This window comes from Bidens hawaiensis, unplaced genomic scaffold, assembly GCF_021521415.1.
Source record: "Bidens hawaiensis isolate Kalapana, Puna unplaced genomic scaffold, B.hawaiensis_p1.1 tig00053795_1, whole genome shotgun sequence".
NCBI lineage: Eukaryota > Viridiplantae > Streptophyta > Magnoliopsida > Asterales > Asteraceae > Bidens > Bidens hawaiensis.
In genome coordinates, this window is record NW_027499659.1 from 45254 (window position 1) to 61143 (window position 15890).

At 35.8% G+C, this 15890-nt stretch overlaps 1 pseudogene; it reads left to right on the forward strand.

Annotated features, from left to right (window-relative positions):
• The first annotated feature begins 7433 nt into the window (after positions 1-7433).
• Positions 7434-9668, forward strand: LOC143600201 (heat shock cognate 70 kDa protein-like; annotated as a pseudogene).
• Positions 9669-15890: the final 6222 nt, after the last annotated feature.

The window sequence follows — 15890 nt, forward strand, 5'->3', positions numbered from 1 at the left end:
AGCTGTTGCAAAAACGATTGCAAGTTCTAAACAAGCGGTTGCAATAATGCGGTCGCAAACAAAGTCGGTTGCAAATGGTCGTTTATGGCCGCAATCGTATCATGACAATTGCTACTGTTTTGGGACTGCAGACGCGATCATAGGCCAATTTTCTAGTAGTGAATTAGTTATTTAAATCTCTAGTTTATCTCCCTTGGTGTATCCTTTATCGACAAGCTAACTGATTTGAGTTATCTTCGAACTCTTTACCATAATCGGAACTACACAACATTAATTTTGCTTAGTTGTTGATATGGGAAAATAGCTAAACATTTTTAGATAGCCTTTGCAATTATTTAGGTACTCAACATGATATATACAATAGACGACACTCCAATTTCTAGTTAATTCCTTATCACATGATATAGGACATCTAATGGTTTAAGTCAATACCTCTTATGTCAATTTGACTACAACTATACAATTAATCAGAGTGTTTCTTTTTAATTGATTTTTACTAATATACGTATCCATATTTAAATTAACTTTTTTGTTCTTTTGTTGATTCAAAAGGGATAAGATAGACAGATACATATATTGCTTATTTAACTTATAGAATGGTTACAAGAATTGACTAATTCAATTTTCGACGTGTAGAAGTTACTTGTAAATTTCATAGAAGTTTCTTACCTTATTTATCACACATATTATAATAACGATATGATGGCATTTTGATTATCCAAATAAGAGGAAAACACACATGTGTAGATTTGATAGGGGTTTCCCCTCTTGGATCAATCCCATTAATAACGAATTCAGTGGCTCGTCATATGGGTTAGTATTAGTACTACGGGAAGGTTTACCAACATCATTGGCAAGTGGCAACCCGAATATTCTTTACATTTAGAATTTTCAAATGCATAATTGATCATATATTTTCGCATCGCGAGCATTAACCGGTTAAGACCCATCACTCCTAGACACATCAAACTTGTTTATAGTTCAATAGGGCCGGTTCACCGCGCATAGAATATGGTGTTAATAGGGTCCCAGGTTTGAAGGAAGACCTGCGAACCTGTAACCCGCTTGTATTTCAATAAATTATACAACCTAGTTGATTTATTATTTGATTTTGTTATTTTCTTTACGGACTGATTTATTTTACTAGTTTAAATTGTTTTTTAAGCAAGTTTTACGAGAAATTATCATTTGACATACCGTTGTATACATATGATATAAAAAATATTTGATTTGCACATAATATATGTTGTTTGGTAGGGTTATAAATCTTATGTTGTTAGTTTTGTTTGTGTTATTGTTTTGTATAAATTACAATGCAAGCTCAATAGTTTCCTAATTAATAATAATCTCATATCAAACAACGGTCCAATACTAACAATCAGTTCTAGGATTCAAGAAACCTGCATAGGACCCGAACCGATTATTAACATTATGGTCGGTTCTTGGATCTCGTCTTTTTTATCAATTGGATTTTGGTCGAGTCGGGGTCAGGCTTGGCGGGTAAGACCCGCTTTTATCACCTCTAATCACCATTGACGTCCTTCATGATTGTCGGCATACAACATTCACTGATTGGAATTTCCAAGGCCAAGTCAGCACCTCCAACCAATTCATCGCCACCGATATCCACCGCAACACCACCACCATTGATGGTACCAAGACTAACCAGATAACAAAGCAAAATATCGCCACTTATATCTCTGTATAGTATGATACAATTAGGAAATAGAGGAAGAAATATTATCTCAAAACATTATGATCTTCATTCCAAATCAAACGTAACTAAATAGACTTCCGATTACAAAAGACACCCCCAACTAAACCAAAATAGCATACCAATCCCTAACTTGAAAATGACAATAAAACATAAATATAAATAATATAAATTATGAAACAATACTCCCTCGTTAATCTACTTTTTGCCCTAAAAAAACAAGCCCTTCAACTCAAGCATCAACCATGATCATCTTGTTCAAGGTTCTCATCGGCTTCAACATGAATAACAAAAAGTTGTTTCTTCTTGCATTTATGCCCTAGAACGAAGGTTTCATAACACCAAAAGCATTCCTCCTTTGACCTTTTTAACTCGACTTCCTCACTCGTCAAGCGCGTCGAGCTGACAATTTTCGGTTTATAAACCGATGACTCAATGACTCCTATTGTTGGATCTGGCAACAAGGGAAGTTTTGAAGCATTGATAGGAGAGTAATTTTGGCATCTTCGCGTTGCGAACCATCCTCCACATCTTTTAAGTCGATTCATCAAGCTTGCACTGTTAATAGTTTGAAGTCTTGCTTAGGGATGGCAATGCAACCAGAAACTGATGGGAAAACCCGAAACCCGACATACATGGGACGGGTAATACCTGACCCGTTAGGGTTTGGGATTAGTTTTGAAATTTTTCACGGGTTTGGGACGGGCTTGGGATTTCTAATGTACCCGATTACCTGACCTAATTACCCGATAACATAGACCCATTTACCTGATTATATACCCGATGTACCCGATATAGCTTATTATATTATATATATACTATATTCCAAATATGTTATTTGTCGAAACTTGTTTATGTCAATTATTTGAGATATTTTACCTTTATGGTAACCATCTTTGTAATCGATTAGTTATATTTTGTCAAAACCCCGATAGAACCAACGGGTATTTTGTCAAAACCTGATAGGAAACCCGAAACCCAATGGGAAAACCCGAAACCTGACGGGTAATTACCCGATTAAAACCCGACGGGTTTGGGATGGACTTTTATAACCGGGTATGGGTTTGGGAATACCTAAACCCGACCCAAACCCGACCCATTGCCATCCCTAGTCTTGCTAACCCATACGCCTCATGCACGTTTGGGGCTTGAACATCTTTACCCGCCCTTTTATTCCCGACTTCAATCATTTCACATATAGGCTAACAGCATATGGTTCACTTATGTAACCTTGTTAAGCAAACGATCGAAACCTGAATTATATTCATGTAGGCCATCGATGTCATTAGTAATTTGAACAAGTGATGCTATTTCTTCCATTGGATCTTCAAACATGGATTTTCATACAGACTTGATGCCACTTGATAGCATCCCTGAGATGTATAACCACGCATCTGAGTTTCGCATTATTTGGAGTATCATCGATGATGGAGAAGTGTTCACAACGATGAATCTAGCCTTCAACGTTTTCCCTGGGAAATCGACCTTACTCACTCGCAGCTGTCGATAATTGATTTGTGCATCTACATTGGTGTTGCGAACATCACCGATACCGGTACTGTCAATTGCCTCAAGATCTGTTCTTATTGGCTCATTATGGTGGCTAGGGCTGCTTGGAGTTCAGATATGGCTTTTTCGTGATCCTTGATTGTCTTCTCAACCTCTTTATTGCAAGTGTTAGTCATCTTAGTGGTTGCGAAACCGATGAAGATAGCCTAGAAAAAGCTTTGATACCTGTGATACAGTTAGGAAGATTGAAGAAGAAGCAACCAAAATAAAGGAGAAAATATTATCTCAAAACATTATGATCTTCATTCCAAATCAAACGCAACTAAATAGACTTCCAATTACAAAAGACACCCCAACTAAACCAAAATAGCATACCAATCCTTAATTTGAAAATAATAATAAAACATAAATATAAATAATATAAAATACATAACACTATGGTACCACCATCTACCACCATATCTCCACCAATAGCCATCGTATATTCTTCCTGATCTCCATACTCGTTATACATGGCAGAGATGCATAGATAGGCGAGTCTAGGATCATTTCGAAAACCAAGAGCTTTGATACGATAAAATGCAGTTTGGGAAGCGCTATCAAATTAATGACTCAATAACTCGGTGATTAAACATAAAAGCCACAATTTGTTATTCACAATAATCAAAACTCAAAAACCGAAAACTATACAACGTTCTACCCTAACTTAAACTAAACATAAAAGAGTTAAACATAAAAACATGATAAATACAAACATATATCATTAAATTTCATTTCAGGTCATAATATATAGTTAATTAGAAAGAAAAAAAAAACTGAACAAAAAGTTTATCTAGTAACTAAATCAACAAACTTTTCAAGTCCCAGATCGATAATTGAACACAAACTAAACGAATAACTCTCGTTTATATTAATCAGAAAATCTCACTCAAAAAACTGATTACAAATCTTCAAACTCTAACTCGGTTTGACTCTTGATGAATCCTAACTTGGTTACATCAACTTCTCTTCTTCTAATGTCTAACCATAACTCGGCTTATATAGACTAACCTAACTTGCTAGTCAAGACATTACCAAATATAATAAACCCTAATAATTATTGGGCTGGGCTTTACACTTGGGCCAAACAACAATTGTGCCAACAATCACCCCCCCAATTATTGTATCCGGCTCACCCAACTCACCCGACTCACCCCCTAATTTCCTACTCGAAATTGGCGGATCTTCAACTTCACACTTGTCATCATTCTCTTGATTCTCCCGAGGCTTTTCTTGATCTCTTGCAATGTTCTTTGGGCTCCACTTAGCTTGAAGTAACACTTGTTTCGTTTGATCATTAGACGCCTTCCCTTGGGCTTGAATCTCTTCCTTGACCACGCGTTTAGTTTCTTGAACACTCTTCTTTGGACTTTGAATTTTGGAACTTGGATCATTGATTGAAATCTGACTCATAACCAGCTTGTCTTCTTTCAGTTCAACACTTTGAAGATCCCTACCTTCAAAATTCTTCATTCCAACAATAGCTCGTTTACCAGGACTTGTTATCTTAAGGCTAATCTTGTATAATTGGTCCTTGGTCCTTGTCACCTTCATCAAAAGCTTACCTGTATCATCTTTAATGGTTAGCAAATCATGTTTCATGTGAATCTCGCATCCACCTTCCGTTGATTGACCAAGACTTATGATATTGCACTGTAGGCTCGGGATGTAGTAGACATCGATCAACAGGCGCTGCTCCCCCGTTTTTCCTTCAATTTAAACTGACCCTTTTCCCCGAATATCAATGCAAGATTCATTTCCAAACTTCAGCGTTCCCGTTTCTTGTTCATTTAATTCATAAAAGTACGCTTTATTACTCGTCATGTGATTCGATGCTCCGTTGTCGAGATACCAAATATCTTTCTCCATCGGCTTGGTTTCGAAACGCTTTGGAATCACTCCGTCTTCATTCAGTAAAACTGTCTTCTGATCACCTTTAATCATAAACAAAGATGGATCAAAATCATCAACTTTGTTCAAATTAGATTCTTACTTTTTCTTCATACGTTCCGGGCACATAGATGCAAAGTGACCTAACTCATCACAACGGTAACACTGAACCTGTGATCTATCCTTTCTTCCCCTTTGACGATCATTGGTTCTTCTTTGTCCCTTATGACTTGACCCACGATCTTGACCACCTCAATTTTCGCAACCATCTTGGTCCTCATCGTCTCGGTCTAGACCTCCGGTTTCACGGCCTCTTCCACGCCGGACTGATCATACGACTTGCCTTTGTAACTACTTTCCGATCGATTGAAAAGTATCTGACCTTGTGAATTTGAAACGTGCTCTCTCCATCGTAGACGTTCCTCAAATGCCTTAAGTCATCCAATAGCATCCTCAAACATCAAACTATCGAGATCAACACTTTGCTCGATTGAGGCTATGAGTTGAAAGTACTTATCTGGAACCGCATCCAGTAACTTCTTCACCAAGACATCTTGCTTGAACACGTGACCTAGACTTGTTGCCTTCGAAACCATACTTGTTATTTTTCCGCAAACTCGTCAACAGTCTCGTTTTCCGCCATCTTGAGTTTCTCAAATTCACTTTTCAAAGTTAGCAGTCGAGCCTTTTGAACTCGCTCGGCCCCTACATACCGTGCCTTCAAAGCCGTCCATATATCTCGGGCATTCTTGTATTGAGAAATCTGAAGAAGAATATCACCATCCACCACTTGAAATAAAAACGATCTTGCCATTTCATTCTACTTCGCATCAATAACCGCACCCTCTTTCGGTTGAACAACTTCTCATAAGTCTTGATCATCCAAGATCGCTTCCACTACAATTGCCCATATGATGTAGTTAGTTCCATTTAGCTTTGGAACCTGTAACGATATCCCCCCACTCGCTTTGGGTTGGATTACCGGTCTTTCTTCGTCACCTTCCATGGACATAGAACCCCTTTGCTCCACTTCGTTGGAACAAATACAAACCAATAAATTCCAAACAACTTTTCAGAACTGAACACGCTTGCTAAAATTAAATAAATCAAACCTTGGTTAAAACCTAACTCGTTTAACCCGTATAAAAACAAACTTTGAATCAAACCTACTCGTTCAACCCAAATAAAATACGAACTCTGAATTGAACCTGCTTGTCCAACCCTAATAAAATAATCTTAAATTGCTTGAATAACAACTTTGATTAAAATATTCCCCTTTCCTTTTTCTTGTCTTTCTTGCGATAGAAAAAGAAATAAAAAACTTTGTGTTTTGACTTTTGCGTCTTCCCTCCACAAGAATAATTCTGTGCAACCTTGTCAACAAAAATCCAAATAAGTTTTGTGATACCTTTAATCCTTTAATCACAAAACAAAGTAAATCATACAAATCGGAAAAGCTGCAAATCCAATCTCCCTGTGCTATAAAACCCAATTAACAGAACAACCTTTTCTGTCGATCGCTACTACGAGACAAGCAACTCCGATTGCTACTCTTAGACTGCCGTCGCCGGAATTTCGATCGCCGCTGTAGCAGGTCCGACTGCGAAAAGCAACTCCGATTCAGAAACCCAACTTGGTTCCGATATGCACCGATTCGGAAACCCAACTCGCCTCCGACCACTGGACCGTTGATCTGCCTCACCGCCGATCAAAGTTAACTAGATTATCGATTTCTTGAACTTGGCTCTAATCAAACACGAACTAAACGAATAACTCTCGTTTATATTAATCAGAAAATCTCACTCAAAAAACTGATTACAAATTTTCAAATTCTAACTCAGTTTGACTCTTGATGAACCCTAACTTGGTTACATAAACTTCTCTTCTTCTAATGTCTAACCATAACTCGGCTTATATAGACTAACCTAACTTGCTAGTCAAGACATTACCAAATATAATAAACCCTAATAATTATTGGGCTGGGCTTTACACTTGGGCCAAACAACAATTGTGCCAACGACTTTTAAGGATTTAAAAAAAAATTCAAATGACTAACAAAGAATAGGCAAATCTTAAGATTAAGACATTAATTTTAAAACAAAATAATAAGGATATATTTTATTGAGCATTTATAGGAATAGAAGGTAACTACGTTTGTCATTTAACCTGGAAAAGACTCCAAAACAACTCAATTTACGTTTCTTTTTGGGTTCAAAGGCGAGCCAGGAAACTAGAATTAATCATACAATGGAGAGCAAAGTAAACGAAGCACCGGCTTGGAACAACATACTCTTGTGTAGTTGTTTCGAACCGTGGTCGAATCGAAATCATACCGAATGAGCAAGGCTACAGAACCACACCGTCTATTGTTGCTTTCCTTGATGAAGAACGTCTAATCGGTGATGGTGCCAAGAACCAAGTGGCAATGAACCCTGCTAACACCGTATTTGGTCAGTCCATTAGTTTTACTTGCTTTTTATTTAGCAGTTTTGATCAAATCTTAATAAAAGTAAAAAATCGCTTAAGGAAATGTGTTTAGACTGCTTATAGTTTATGTTCATGATTCAGGATAAAAGTAAAAAATCACTTAAGGGGCATTTACATATTTTTCCTTCCTAAACTTTGAAATTACATATTTCCCCAAACCATGCTTAAAAAGCATTGTACATTTTGCATTAAAAACTTGTATTTTGAGGAAATATGTAATTTCACATGTTTAGAAAGGGGAAATATTTAAAAATCCCAAGTAACAAACATCAGTTTAACATACATACACTGATTAATTACCCTAAATACATGAGTAAAATATAACTTTATTTGTTGGGAACTTTGGATATCTACTTGATAATTTGATATTCTTTGAAAAATAAACTATTGGTTTTTCAGATGCTAAGAGGTTGATCGAAAGGAAATTTAGTGATTCCAAAGTGCAGGAAAATATAAAATTGTGGCCTTTTAAGGTCATAAAAGGGCCTGATGACACTCCAAAGATTGTTGTCTCTTACAAAGGTGAAAAAAAGAATTTTCTGCCGAAGAAATTTCATCAATGGTTCTTGGAAAGATGAAACAAGTCGCTGAGGCCTACCTTGGAAAGGATGTGAAAAACGCTGTGATAACTGTCCCGGCTTATTTTAACGATTCACAATGTCAAGCAACCAAGGATGCAGGTACTATTGCCGGTTTAAACGTCATGCGCATGATCAATGAGCCTACGGCAACTGCAATTGATTATGGTCTAGACAACAAGTCTGAGTTTGTTGGCAAGATAAATGTGCTCATCTTTGATTTGGGAGGGGGTACTTTTGATGTCTCTTTGACAACGATTGAGGAAGGGGGAGTTTTCGAGGTGAAAGTGGTTTCTGGGGACACACATTTGGGAGGTGAGGATTTTGATAACCGCATGGTGGATCATTGTGTTTCGGAATTTACAAGGAAATGGAATAAGGACTTGACACGGAATCAAAGAGCATTGGGGAGGTTGAGATTTGCTTGTGAGAAAGCAAAAAGGATTCTCTCGAGCGCTACTCAAACTTCAATTGATTTGGATTGTTTGCATGATGGAATTGATTTCTCAATGAGATTTACTCGAGCTAAATTTGAACAGCTGAACATGAGCTTGTTCGATCAGTGCATCGAGACTCTAGACACATGTTTAAAAGATGCTAAGGTGGACAAATCATGGGTGGACGAGATTATTCTTGTTGGTGGTTCGACCAGGATACCCAAGGTTCAACATATGTTGCGGGAACTCTTTGGGAGGAAGAAGCTATGTAGAAGAGTGAACCCTGATGAGGCTGTAGCATTCAGTGCAGCCGTTATGGCTGCAAAGTTAAGTGGTAGTGATGATAAGAGTGTTCAGGATTTATTGCTACTTGATGTCACTCCTTTGTCACTTGGCGTGGAGGTAAAAGGAGAACTATTTAGTGTTGTGGTCCCCCGGAACACTCGTATACCTACGAAGAAATTCAAAAATTTCACTACATCTCAAGATAATCAATCTTCGACAATTTGCAAGGTGTATGAAGGCGAAAGGGCCAAATCTACGAAAAACCATTTGTTGGGAGAATTCATAGTTTCTGGAATACCACCTGCTCCCAAAGGTGGTATAACATTTGAAGATTGCTTTGAGATAGATCCCGATGGTATCCTCACAGTGACTTCGAAGATAATATCAACTGGTATCTCGAACAAACTCACGATTGCAAATGATAAGGGAAGGCTGTCCAAGGATGAGATAGAAAAGATGGTAAAAGAAGCTGAGAAGTACAAACTTGAGGATGAAGAATACAAGAAGAAGGCGAATGCATACAATGCTTTAGAGGATTACATTTATAACATGAAAAATAAGGTCAAAGAATACAAAATCAACAAGAGGGTTCCCTCAGAGAGCTTGAAGAATATGGAGAATGCCATTCATGAAACAACTGTGTGGCTTGCGGACAATCAAGCTGCACCTATCAGTGAACTTCAGCGCAAAAATGCGTTACTAGAGTTTGTCTGTGCCCCGCTAAATTAGTCTTAAACTATGGTTGTTAAACTAGGGGATTTTTATGCTTGTTTGTAATACTTGGTTTGAATTGTTTTGGCGTATACTTATTAAAACCCTTATGGTTTGAATTGTTTTGGTTTTTATCAGACATTTCTAAGTTTTTCGGACAAAAATTTACACATCTGTACTTTTTGTGTCCTTATTGTCTCAGTATTATAATCTGATACCACATCATAATTATATTATGTTAGTACACTTTAATATGATTTTGATGTTTACTAGGTTTTATCGAAAATAAGAAAAAACATTAATCGATTAAAAACAACGAAATGTGCTAAAAGTAAATGAAAACAATGAGAGGCCTACATGGGATTCGAATGAACTAAAAAGAAACGCAACATCTCAGTTTTGGACTGTTGGGGGTTCACGCATGAAGACTCGTGCAAGGGTGCTTTGGCATGGTACCGTTGTGGGCTGTTTTGCACTAGGATCGGGTCAGAAAGACAAGGTCCGATCAACATGTTTATGTGCAAGGTATTTAAAGGCTGTAAATTGTTCATTTACTGAATGTGAAGCCGAATAGATTTCAATTAACCGGTTTTGAGTGAAGAATTCTACTGCGAAATATCTACTTCTTTTATATGCTTGGTTAATTGAACAAGGTGTTTCGATTGCAAGCGACGGATAGTAAATTGATGATCGACAAGGGCCCCATCATACAGTATAGCACGCTTATACGCATCTCATCATGAATATATCCTAGATATCCATTCATTACTGATAACTTACCGTTTTTCTTGCTTCCACTTATGACGAATAATTACAATCCCCAAAACTGCACTAGCAGCAGCAAAAACTGGCTGCAACATGTTTGTTTCTTTTGCATATCCATAAAAGCAAACAACTTGATTCTTACCAATATGCATAACCCCGATCCTTCATAGTTGTTTTCTTTAGAAGGAATACTTGGAGTGTGTGTGCTGGATCAGAAGAATATAAAGATTCCTATAACACACTCGTTTCATCATCCGAGTTTAATACACCCATAGTTGCTTCATTGTGTAACATCACAAATTGCAATATGGGATATTACAATGTTAGAGTCTGTTTTGAAATCCGAATTCGATATTCATTTTATTTTCTTCAAGCAAATTTTTTTATGTCACTAACTTTGGTGATTAGTGATGATACAGACTGCTGCTTATCTATGAGTCACTATCATCTAATGACCATAAAAAATGGATGCAAAAATATACAACAGTTTATTCACAAAATCTGATGTTCATCTACCCAAGTTTCCCAAGCACACTCATATGTGAAAAAGTACCCGGCCACTTGAGAAACCGGTTCGTTTCCTACCCAATCATACATTCACCTTTTTTGGTGTGTGTGTGTGTTTTTTACCATTTTACCCCCGCGTGTTGCAATATGTATCAGATAATAAACGCAAAAAGCACCCTATCTTCTCGTAAATCACACAAGGGCTTAAATTACGCTCTCAAATGGCTTACAAAGGTGAGCAGTTATCACTTAAATACGGTTCGCAGGCTGGTTCGGGATTCCATGGAAAAGTTCACAATTCCAAGAGAGTTCTGGTGCTGACTATTAATCAAGAATGATTAAATCAGCACTAAACCACTATGCAACGACGATTAAACAATAAAAAAGTAAAATTTTTTTTTTGTGATTTTTATGTATTTCAATTTTCTTTTATGTATAAATACGCATATTTTTTTAATCAGTTCCCAGCCAACATGGTTTGGTTCCAAACCTAACTAGTTCCAATAGGTTCCAGTTTCCAAGCTAGAAACCGGTTCCAAATCATAATCGATTTCACTAGAAATCGTTCTTGACTATAGTTGATCGTACACCTCTAGTCTTATGTACCACAAGTCTAAGGCATGCCCATTATAAAAACAGATGCATCCATGCTATCGAACCCGATATTGACCATGTCACCATACTTAATGCGAAAACTATATAATAAACTGGACGAGTTACTAAGGGGGTATTTGTAAAACCCTTTTATCGTCAAATTATAAGTATATTATTAACTTTCTTACAATAAATAAAATTAAAATCCAAAAAAAATATATAAATATTAGAAACGAAAAATGTAAAACAGCTCCCGTAATACGGGGGGATAAAAGCTAGTTAGAATCATATATAAACATCATTAATTAGGATTATTATTATTCTTATATGTAATAGATACTTATACTTAAGCTATATGTTATGGAGGCTTGGTTAGAGGCTTAGTTGAGAAAAAAATGTTGCCACATAAGGTTAATATTGATGTCGGGTTAATATTTATGTCGGGTAACATAAACACACGGCTGCAGTCTAATACCAACGGTTGTGTTTGGTGCCAAACCGTTACAACGGTTATAACGATTATCATTTTACTATGCAAAAAAAGACGTGATGGTGTATGATAATACTATGCAATATCGTGTGATCCTTTATCAATAAAATCGTTGTTAACAACATTATTTCACTATGTTCCTTTCATTTGATACTCTTTGATTATCATTTTACTTTTAATTAACTTATACCCAAACTGTCAACTACCAAATACCCTTTGTCTAACAACCATGTCTAGCTATTTGGTCAGTCTACTAAATTTTTTCTACTTTTCATGTAGTTTTCTTTAAATCATTAAAAAGAAATGGCCATTTATATATATATTCCCTTGCTAAGTTACCTTATTACATATTTACCTATTTCTTAAAAATCAATTACAAATTTTAATTCCCTAATCCACACATATTACATATCTCCCTATTTCATTAAAATTAACTAATTAAATGATAGTTTTACCCTTAATGACATAATTAAATAAGTATTTATATATATCCCCTTCCTTAAAGCATCAATCACATATCTCCTCAAGTTCAATCCAAACCGATTCGATGTAAAGACGAACATATCGAACAGTAATAAACCAATTGGCATCGAACTTTTTAATCAATAGTCAATATAAAAAAGTTTTGGATTTAAAGTTTTTTTACCAACAAAAAAAACTCAAGCATAATAAAAAAAAGTGTACATGAGACGGCGGGATTCAGAGGGAAAAAGTGGTGATAGTCACTTATGGCGGTGATGAGATGGCCAGAAGCTTGCCGGAAAAATCGAGCTTGCCAGAAGTAGGTTGGAGAAGATAATTTGAGTGTGGGTTTAACTCTATAATTATTAATATAACTTTGTTTTTTAATTAATTTATTAATAGTAAAAGATACGGGTAACTTGGTAATTTGATATGAAAAAGGGAAATATGTAATTGCTTGTTTAGATGTGAGAAAATATGTAATTAAGGGTGTTAAGTAAGGGAGAATATGTATCCTAAAAGAAATTTAGGATACCATCCAGTAGGTTTTTAATTCAAATGCTTATAGTTTATGCTCATGATTATGGAAAAATACTAACTAAAGAATTTGGTGACTACTAGAGGGACAACTATTTCTAATGAACATTTCATGAATCAAAAGCATCATATGATCTTTCGTTTAACATACACTAGTACAATTTAACTTTATTTTGGATGCTATTTCATATATGTTGTCGATCTGAATAATCAACCATGGATTTTCAGATGCGAAGAGGTTGATTGGATGGGAATTCAGTGATTCTAAAGTGCAAGGAAATATGAAATTGTGGCCTTTTAAGGTCATAAAAGGGCGTGATGACATTCTAAATATGAAATTGTGGCCTTTTTAACCTTTCAGCATCGATCAAAATGGTGTTGTTGCTGGGGAATCAACTCGCAAAGTGTTAGTTTTGTGTTTTGTTTACTTTAAGTTTTTAATTTTATTTTTGTCAGTTTTATGTTTCGTATTTGTGTGTCTTATGTATGCAGGTAACTTAGGATGATGTGGAGTTGTGTCTATGACCCGCATGAAGGATATACGGCTGTGGAGGATGATGACTCGTACCATCCACATTCATATTTTAAACCACCTTCAGCGAACTATGAGTCAAATAATTATAATCAAAGGAACTTCAACCAGCAGGGTCGCAATAGGCAATACCATAATTATTCACCGCCTCCACCTGATGATCAGGGTTATTGTGATTCAGGTGATGAGTATGATGGTAATGGGCCGATGCGCCAACTTTTGTAAGTAATCAAGAGGAGGAGGATTACTACTACCATGAGCACCCTCAACTCATATACGAGGAAGTCACTCAACATTATAATCGTGGTGGTACATATCAAAAGAATTATAGCGAGATCAAGAAGATTTCTCGGGTAACAAAGAAGAGTTTATGAAAGACGTCGTGAACTTTCTTAAAGAGATGGATAGAGATCAAGAAGCTTAGAATAAGGCTTTAATCAAAACGTCTAATGCTACCCAAGATAAATTGATGAGTCAACTATTTGAAGTTGTGTCTTGGTTAATGATGAAGTGATAGATAAGGCCATTGATCTTTTAGAGAATAAAGTTAAGGAGTAGGTTGCCGAGAATAATACCATACCAACTCTGTCAATTACTGATAAGCCAATGAATAAGCCAATGAATTATGCGGCTGTGGTTGTTGATGAGGATGTTGAGGGAGAGGGTCAAGACCGATTAGAGTATATAATTGAAAGTGTGTACCCAGCTGAAGACAAAACACCTTTCGAGAAATCAGAGACTGAAATAGTTCTAGGTTATCGTGGCCATCCCCCATTACATATTATGCAAATTTACAAAGTTGGAGATGATGGTTTAAAATCGAGGAAGAAAAAGGTAAAGGTGAAGGATGTTGGACAAAATAGTAAGAAATGGACTTATATTAGTTTTGCAGGTGTGCCAATCATGAGGAAGAAAGTGTGTTTCAAAACTCGATATACATACATGTACACAATACATAATTGTTGCTATTATCACCAGCCGCAACGATATCAAGACCAACTTCCAAAAATCCTAACACAAATGAAATATATAAATATATGAAATCCAAAAAAGTAAATAGAGAAATATTATAGTTCTTTAATTACAAAGCATAATAACTAAAGAAATTGGTCTACACATATGGTGCAAGTGGAAATAAATATTGGTGGTGGTGGGTATCAGCATCGAGGTGGTGGTGTTCTGTGTTCAGGTGGTACTTGTCGGTGGTGGCGGAAATGGTGTTTAGGCGGTGATGGTCAGCGGTAGTGTTTAAGTGATGGTGTTTAGGTTGAGTTTTCCAATGAAAAATGTTAAATTTTTAGGCCAAACACGTTTTTTGGGCAACTAACGGCATTAGGGTTTCGTTACTCGTGGATATGGTGAATTTCGTCTTTTTGTAATAATTTTGTCTTTTGCATAAAGAATATACATATGTTTTTGTATGTGTGTTACAAAATGACATTCAAATTTTGTAATCAACTCTTTAGTAGTTCATGTGTAGGGTTTTTAACCATTTTTATCGTTACATTTCATTTCACGGGTCACATATGGTCAACTGTATATAGTTTATTAAGAGTGAAGAATAGAGACGATACTAAAATGCTTATTTTAGACATACAAGTTAAATTTACAAACAAAACTAACAAATATGGTTTATTAGAAAATATTTAATAGCTTATGAAAATTATGCTTTAAACTTTAAATTTTATTTGTAATATTCTATTAACCTTTTGTATTTTACTACTTTCTTTCCTTTCATAATTAATAAACCTAGATAACGCTGATTGTTAATGGCTGTCATGCAATTTCCGCCATTGTGGTCCTCGTTAGCATGTGGCTATCATATAGAGAAAAAAAAACTATATATGTTGACTCTGTCTTTTCTGCCTTTAAAAAATATGTTGACTCGGTCTTCTCTGCCTTAAAAAAATGTTGACTCTGACTTTTATATCTTTAAAGTCTTCGAGCTTTCCTATATAGTTAATTAAATATATTTATTTTAGTTATATTAAAACAAAGGAGTGACTTAACTTATTATTTTTTTACTTTTTCCAAAATGCTTATATTATAACTAAAGTAGCAGAAGCTAGAATAAATATGCAGACATTTCTTTGTAGTAATGAGTTATTGGATTTTAATAACCTCAACTATCACATGTTGGTCGCTGTCTCCCAACTAATGAGTTGACCGCTGCCGCTCTATACTTTAAACTTGTTTTCCTATATTACTCCCCAAACTAACTTGATTAGGTTTTGGGCAAAAATGTCATATTGCTAAGTTGAGAGGTAAAATAGAAATTTTGTTTAAAACAAAATAAAAAAAAAACGAGTTACATGTTTTTTCGGTGAACGTTTTTACCACCATACCACCCGTT